The sequence below is a fragment of the Mustela nivalis genome (genome assembly GCF_964662115.1).
Source record: "Mustela nivalis genome assembly, chromosome: 15".
Classification (NCBI taxonomy): domain Eukaryota; kingdom Metazoa; phylum Chordata; class Mammalia; order Carnivora; family Mustelidae; genus Mustela; species Mustela nivalis.
In genome coordinates this window covers 70,792,732-70,801,358 of record NC_139034.1, presented here as the reverse complement: position 1 = coordinate 70,801,358, position 8,627 = coordinate 70,792,732, and positions in this window count along the sequence as shown.

Here is an 8,627-nt window from a genome sequence, read left to right as displayed (position 1 = left end):
TAAGTTTAAAATAACTGTGAACAATTTATGAATTCCTAGCCATCACTTAAAGAAAAATCAACCATGAATTTTTTTCTTTATTTCTGTTAATTTAGGATATGGGTATCTATATCCTTCGTATATACCTTTATTAAACTAAGTGTTTTTAACTGAAAATTAGTAATTGATTAGTGATGATGGAGGAAAATTTTCTCTCCAAATTATAATATAATATTCCCTAGTTTAATGACAATTCCAAACAACTTACTAAACTAAAAGAATTACCAAGTTAATTAAGAAATTCGCTGTTGGGAAAAAGACATCACTCAGTTACTGAGTTTGAGGAGCCTATCAACCTGCATTCTTGCATATTTCTCTCTCACAGAGTACTTGGACCCTAGTTCCTATTTTTTGGATATCCAAAAGGGACGAATTCACAAGGATCAAAGGCTTCCACACTGACCATTGCTGTTGCCCATTCTTCAATTTTTTAAAGTACAGCATTACTTTTAGATCAAAGCTTTGAGGGTCTTTCTCTTGCTTAAGAAGTGGGAGAGAATTTTAAAATCCAAGCGATGTCCTAGTTGGACAAATGCGGCTCCTTTAGAGACCAGGAAAAGCTGCATCTTTGAGTTCACAATTGCAAATGTTATCTTGGCATTTGAGGAGGTCAGAAAATAACTTGGGCATGAATAGTACATAGTTTGCTTAAATGTATTAATTCACATCCTGAGGAACTTCCTTTGTAAACCTTGCCAAAATGTTGCTGTCTTACCTTTACTGTTTTAGCATAGAATTCTCCAGGTGTTAAGCCTTGGCTTAGCTTTGGGCTAGAACAATGTGCTTGCCTGGCTTCTTCCATTCTCTTTTGTCTTTGAAACATCTTTAAAATTGAGATTATTTCAGGGAGAAGCAAACATTACACTGTACTATTAATATGTGAGTGCCATTTAAAATATTTATTAGAATATTTTTCTTTCTTATGTGTGGTTTTCAAAGGCTTTTGGTTTTCTTAACTGATTTGATATACCTATACCTACAGGTTCAATTTAAAATCATGTAATTAATTTTTTTATTGGGAATATTATAATTCACCTCAACAGTTCTTAATTCTAGGTGAATCCACTTTATTTGTTGAGGCTGGTAAGTGGATTGGGGCCTCCTTGGTGAAGTACTTCTTAGAACCCCATGGAAAAAAACACAGCTTTGTCCCTTTCCCCACATCAACTGACCAGAAGACTGTTTCACAAGTTTACAAGACACAAAGGCTTCACTGTGCCATCTCTGGCACCGTCATTAATAGGGTCCTGAGGCTTATTCTCACAGCAGAAAGGAAATACTTCATTCTTCTCTGAATTCTCTAAGAAAGAATTACAAGTCAGAACAGGAGTATACACTTGTTGGCTTTGAGAAGTTCTGGTCTAACTTTGCTAAATCATTTTTTTCCTGATTTTTTTTTTTTTTTGCAAGGTTTTTGCAAACCTTTTTGCAAGGTTAGAAAACCCTCCTGATGTCTCTACCACCATAAATGCTTCAAGTATTAATAACCATGAATGGATAAATTTTCCCATGGTTACCTTGCTTTTAGTAACCAAAAAGACTGTCATTAGAATTTTTTTTTCTCAATTTTGAGCTCATGCTTCATTTTAAAGACCTTTTCACTGCATCTCTAGTTTAATAATAAAGCTGGTACTCACCTTCTATAATGTAGAAACAATTTCCTTACTTTTAACTCATTACTGAAATTTCTTTCTTCTTTAACCATTTTAAATTTTTTCTATAGCTATAGTCTCTATTCTGTTTGCTAACTGTATTCTGTATTTTCTCTTCTCTTTCAGTTTTTATACAGTCAAGCTATAAGCATTTGCTCTTCAATCTTTCTTCATAAATTGGTCCTTCCAGTTCTATTGGCTTTTTTTTTTTTTTTTAAGATTTTATTTATTCATTTAACAGGGAGGGAGAGTACAAGCAGGGAGATCAGCAGGCAGAGTGAGAGGGAGAAGCAGGCTCCCTGCTGAGCCAGGAGCCGGATGTGGGACTCCATCCCAGGACTCTGGGACCGCGACCTGAGCCAAAGGCAGCCGCTTAATGAACTGAGCCACCCAGGCTATTGGCCTTTTTATTAGTCATTCTTGAATTGTCACATACATGCCAATTACAAAGTACATATCCTCAGTGCATTTCTTTTCTTCTCCTCCTCCTCCTTCTCCTTTTCCTTCTTGAGCAGGCTCCATGCCCACCATGGAGCCCAACGTGGAGCTCGAGTTCACAACTGTGAGTTCAAGACCTGAGCAGGGATCAAGAGTGGGACATTCAACTGACTGAGCCACTGAGATGCCCCAACCGTAATGCATTTTGGAAGCATAGTATATTTCTGACAAGACTAAGTATATTTCTGTGCATTTTATTTAAAAAGGAGCTCTTGTGGGACTCCTTAATAATGCTTGTTTTCAAGCATTAACCCGCTACCAGCAAATGTGGAATAATGTGCTTGGGTTACAAAATTTGCTTGAACCTCTGAGAACTGTGCCGTTGTTTGGTTAACATCTACTTCTCACAAAACAGTAAACAACGTGAAGGAAGGAACTATGTCTATTTTCCTGTTCACACAGTAATACATACATTAAAATGGAAATTAATGATTGAGATTTTATTTGAAAACTCTCCAATGTTATGGCTTAAAGCAAAAAAAAAAATCAATATTTCTATAATTGTTATTCTAGAGTTATTTTAACAGTCAGCTAACAGAAGGGCTTGAGTCAAAATAATTGAATTACCCGCCCCAGTCCTGATATTACAATCCTGTTTTTCTATAGGGGGAGAAAAAAGTCAGTCTTTAGGCTAAAACAACGTAGATGCTGACTAGAATGTGTTAGTATTTTTGAAATTTTGTCAGATCGTACTAGTCAACTGCCATTACAGACTACCATAGACTGAAACAAACAGAAGTTTCTCGCAGTTCTGGAGGCTACAAAGTCTTAAATCAAGGTGGTGGCAAATTTGATTTGGTTTCTGGGAAGAGCTCTTTTCCTGCCTTGCAGACAGCAGATTTCTTGTTGTGTTCTCAGATGGCCTTTCTTCTGGGTTGTGCAGAGAGGGAGAGACATTAAACATGTCTCTCCTTCCTGTAAGGACATCAGCCCTATTGGATTAGGATCCCACTTTTATGGCCTCATTCAACCTTAAGTAGCTCCCTAAAGTTCCTATCTCCAAATACAATCACCTTGGAGGTTAGGGCTTCAACATTTGAATTTTTGGAAGGATACAATTCAGACCATAGCAAAATTTAGTTTCCACCTCAGGTAATATTCATGCTTTATGGTGCTCGTTTTATTGATGCTGAAACATACATGCTCGGAACAGGAATGGGGAAGGGGTGCAGGGGTAATACAGCAAAGAATGATGAAGGCCTTGCTTAGTTTAGACTTTCAAAAGCACAATGTTCTAAGGTGGTTTTTTGACACCAACAACCAGTTTTTTGATTCTCCAGCTACCCACTGCTTTCCAGGCATTCAACACAATTCTGACAATAACAACCTGGAGTGAACACACACCTCACAGTTTCAAGAAGCAGGTTCACGACACTGCCTCCATGTCAGCGGCCAGTCACAAGTCCTGGGCCACCTTCTGACAACTGGCTAAACCTTAGGAGTTCCTACATACCCTTCCTCAGTTTCCACAATTTGGTAGAAAGGCTCACAGAACTCGGAAACAAACTTCCCTTACACAGACTGGTTTATTGTAAAAGATACAATGCCAAAACAACCAAATTAAAGAGATGTGCTGTCCAAGGGATGGGGAGAGTAAGTCTGTGGAGCTTCCCTCCTCTGGGGGAACCTTCCTCCCTCTTAGCAGCTTGATGAGTTTACCAACCTGGAAGCTCTCTGAAGAACCTCATGATTCAGCTTTTATAGGGGTCCATCTCCAGTCCCCTTTACCCCGCAGGAGTCAGGGGTGGAGCTAATCAAGGTTCCAACTTGCTAATCACTTAGTCTTTCATATGACTGCTCCCTCATCCCAAGGCCAAAGAGGGGGCCCTACCTAAGTCACCCCATTATTATAAAGTCAGATATGATCCAAGGGGGGCAGTTATGAATTAAAAAGACTTTCCTTTTTCTCAGGAGAGTTCAAAGGTTTTTGGAGGTCTATACCAGGAACTGAGGACAAAGACCAAATATATATTTGTATTATACTACACCATTTTTAAAGTGGGTAGCAGAGAGATGTGAGAGTCAGACTTTCACTTGTAAGGATCACACTCGAGAGAAAAAGACTCTCTGAACTCCAAAGTCCATTCTATAAATACCAAAATCCAGAATCTGGAGGACTCAAGAGCTTTAGGATGTATGCAGGAATCAATGTAAAAGCAGTTTTTCAGAATGGAATGAGGTAATGGTTTAACCAGTTGTCTCCAACGGGGAGAAATGGAGAAAAGAGAATAACTTAAAAATAGATGAGTGTTTTTCAGAGGGCCCTGGCCTTGGACTTTCCTGAAATTGAATCCCTGGGGATCTGAGCCCTGTCAGTTCTCACAATAATTTTGAAGATCCATGAACAGAAAAGAATTTATTCTAATTTGTATCTAGACCCCTGGGAGCGATTATTATGAAATTTTATAAGCCTTGATAGAGATTTGGAAAATTTTTTCTTCCCAATTCTATATGGCATTTCACGATTGCAATTAAAATTAACTGTGCTTTTTCAATTTCTAAATAGATTAGTGTATTTCTTTATTAAATATATTAGAAAGGGCTTGGAATATTGTGCATCTTCTGGACTTTTGCAGTTTTCTTGTGCCTCCAGAAACACTATGTGGTAGTTGCCCTGATCCCCAGGTTTGCTTTCTGTGGTTTTAGTTACCCAAGATCAACTATGGTCTGGAGGAGCTGATTCTCCTTCTGACATCATCAGGAGGTCAGTGGTAGCTTAAGGCTGTGTCACAAAGGCTACATCATTCACCTCACTTCATCTCATCAAGCAGGCGTTTTATCTTTCACATCATCATAGGAAGACGGATGAATATAGTACAACAAGGTATTTTGAGAGAGAGAGACCATATTCACATAAATTTATTACAGTAAAATAATTTTATATAAAATTAATCTCCTATATCTGTTAATCTCTTACTATAGCTAATTTATAAATTAAACTTTATTATAGGTATTTTTATATTGGAAAAAACATAGTATATAGGATTCTTTACTATCCATGGTTTCAGTCACCCACTGGGAGTCTGAGAAAGTATCCCTTATGGACAAAGGGAGACTACTATAATTTGGGCCATTTCTCTGAATAGTAGGCTGCTAATTTTCTGGTAATCATTACTAGAGATAAAAAGATAATGAACTGAGAAGAGCAGGCTGCTTCCTGGAATGGTTTGGGAAACCTCACACCTTTAGCCGTGACAGAATTATCACAGTAAATGTCTAATTCTAAATAAATTAAATGTCAGAAGATATCTTACCATCCTTGGAGGAACTTCATAGATAGGAGGTGACTCAGTCACTTTTGCGAAGTGCAGTCAAACACATCACTTTTTGGAGCCATTATCTAACAAAATGGAAGCCACAGATGATGTCCTCTGAATGGTTTTTAAAATATTGAATAAAAGAAGGAAGATCCATGACTCATGGAGTAGAGAATTATTTTTTTCTGGTATCTAGAATCATCCTCTCATAATATGCATAGTCCTTCTGTATGTATATGACCCATACTTTAATCTATAGTTCTACGTTTCCTGAAGTTTGAAAGACCAAGGAGAGCTTAGTACCATTACTCTAAATGGATTCTATGCAGGGGCACCCGGGGGGCTCAGGCGGTTAAATAGATTCTATAGAAATTTTGTGGCATCATGTAGGGGAATGCAAATTGGAAAATGTTTGAAAATGTTGATCAGAAGCAAATTAAGAAATCTTATTAACATTGTGCTTTCCTGATTACAAAAAGATGAGAATCTTCTCTCTCAAATACCAGAAAGAGATTTTACACTTTAAACTTTTTATCAAGTTGTTTGAAATGATATCAATTGGTGATTTCTGCTTCATTCTTTAATTAGAACAGAACAGTTGAATTTTAGATTTTAAAAGATATCTGTAGTGATAGAAAATGACAGTCTTTATTGAAGCTTCCAAAATGAGGCAAAATGACCATATCAGCATTGAATTCACATAGTAGAATTACTTTTTGGTAAAAATCACTCCTAACGAGATCATTATGGTAATGAAAACTGTCAGGAGGCCTGAGATGGAATTTCCATATTCAGAATTCCTTGACATTTAATAGTTGTAGAGTGACATTTTGGGGTACTTTTGCACGTATCAGGTATTTTCTGCATGGACTTTTCCTCTGCCCAGGCTTGTGATAAGCATGGAATAGAGCCAAAGCGTTTTCCTTTAAAGGGCAGTATCAGGAGTGGTTATTTGTTATAACATTGGTTCTGTCTTGCCAACTCTGCTGAGTGTGCCAACCAAGCTGATTACACAGCAATTTAGGTTTTTGGCAGATTTTTCTGCCATTTGAGTGTGGGTAAAGGTGACGTTGTCTGTAGAAAACACCTCACCTAATATGTCTGAAGAACTCGCAGGCAATCTCACAGCAGTCTGGATGCAGAGGCTGGGAGATGAAATCTTGGTTAGGACGTGTTCACGGCGAATACTAATTACCGTCAGTATGGCTAACTGCCCCTGTGGTTCAATTTCTTTTCCCTTCTATGTAATTAAGTGGAGGCCCTAAACTATCCTATAATAGGGAAAAAAATTACACGTGCCATAGATCTTTATATGTTATCAGGGTTTTATTGTCAGATATGAGTGAATACTAAAACATTCTCTCAGAAAGATGATGGTAATTACAGATGGGGAATATGAAATTAAATCTACTTCAATTTTCATGTTAGTAATGAGTGAAGGAAAGGAAGTTTGCAGGAACATACTTTTCAGGGAAGGGGCTAAATGATATAGCACACCCTCAACATTTTCTCTATATTAAGTAATATGCCTAAACTCTTAGAGTATACTTTTCAATTCGTCGGATTCTCTTTAAATGACAGAAAGAAGAACATTATAAACATTTTTATGCTGAATCACAATAAAAAGAAAGGTGTTCAAGAAGCAGTCACAATTGACATGGATGGAACTAGAAGGTACTATGCTGAACGAAATAAGTCAATCGGAGAAAGACAACTATCATATGATCTCCCTGATACGAGGAAGTGGAGATGCAATATGGGGTGTTTGGGGAGTAGGAAAACAATAAATGAAATAAGATGGGATCGGAAGGGAGACAAACCATAAGAGGCTTTTAATCTCAGAAAACAAACTGAGGGTTGCTGGGGAGAGGGGGGTCGGGAGAGGGTGGTGGGGTTATGGACATTGAGGAGGGTATGTGCTATGGTGAGTGCTGTGAAGTGTGTAAACCTGGTGATTCACAGACCTGTACCCCTGGGGCTAAAAATACATTATATGTTTAAAAAAATAAAAAAATTTTAAAAAAGGCAGTCACAATTTATTCATCTTTTTGAATCAAAATGGAAGAGAAAATGAATTAACTTCCTTAATAAATCTAAATGCCACAGAATGATAGTGTTAATATCAGCAAAAACATAATACTTATTATGGGCCAGGTACTGGTCTAAGTATTAGACCTATATTAACTCATACAATCCTTCCAACAATGTGGTGAATCATTAGTGTTGTTATTCCCATTTTATAAAGATGAGAAACTAAGGCACTGAAGTGTTAGGTGACCCAGGACACGGTCTGGGAAGTGGTTAACCTGGGGTTCCGATCCATAGAGCCCACCACTAGAGTCCGTTGCTGACATAGTGTAATAGATGACTACTAAAGGGTTAATGAGACTAGCACTTCTGTCATTCTTTCCCCACTATAGACACTGCTAATGCAATTTCTTCTCACAAAAATTGTGTGGGATGGGTACTGTTACCATCCATGTTTCTGAAAGAAAGTCTCTGAGACCCACAGGGGTTACGTGGCTGGTTAACATCATGGCTCATTAATAATGGAGTTGTCACTCATACTCAGAAAATCTGGTTTAGAATCTGCTATTAACTGTTCTGCTATTCATCTGTCTAAAATATTTAGTAGGTAAGTCAGTCGGCTATGTATATCCCAGAATAACAGTAACCAAAATTTAGTGGTTTGTGAAGTTGTTTCTTTTACAATTTTACGTCATTTATGAGGCTTGAACCAAAGAGAAAGCCTTATGTTATGCAAGGAGCATGCAGGGATGAGTAGATGAATATCTACATTGCTATGGGGATTTTCTGGGTTGGCCCACTGGGGTGATCAACTTTACTGAATTATTAATTTTTTTTCCTTCTATTTCTAATACAGATATAGGCATAATCTGCATCCGTTGGTGATTAAGATCACTGAATTATCAAAACATACTACAGTAGAGTGTTATAAGCATCAGCTCTGGAGCCGAACTGCCTGGGTTTTAATTTTCCACCAAATAGCTGTGTGATTCTGAGCAAACTACCTAACTACCTGTGCCTCACTTTACTCATCTATAAAATGGGAATAATGGCAGCCACTGGGTCATAGGGTTGCTGTGAGGACTGAGTATTTCCATGTAAAATAATTAGAATACTGCTTTGCATATTGTAACGTTATATATATGCCCAGTAA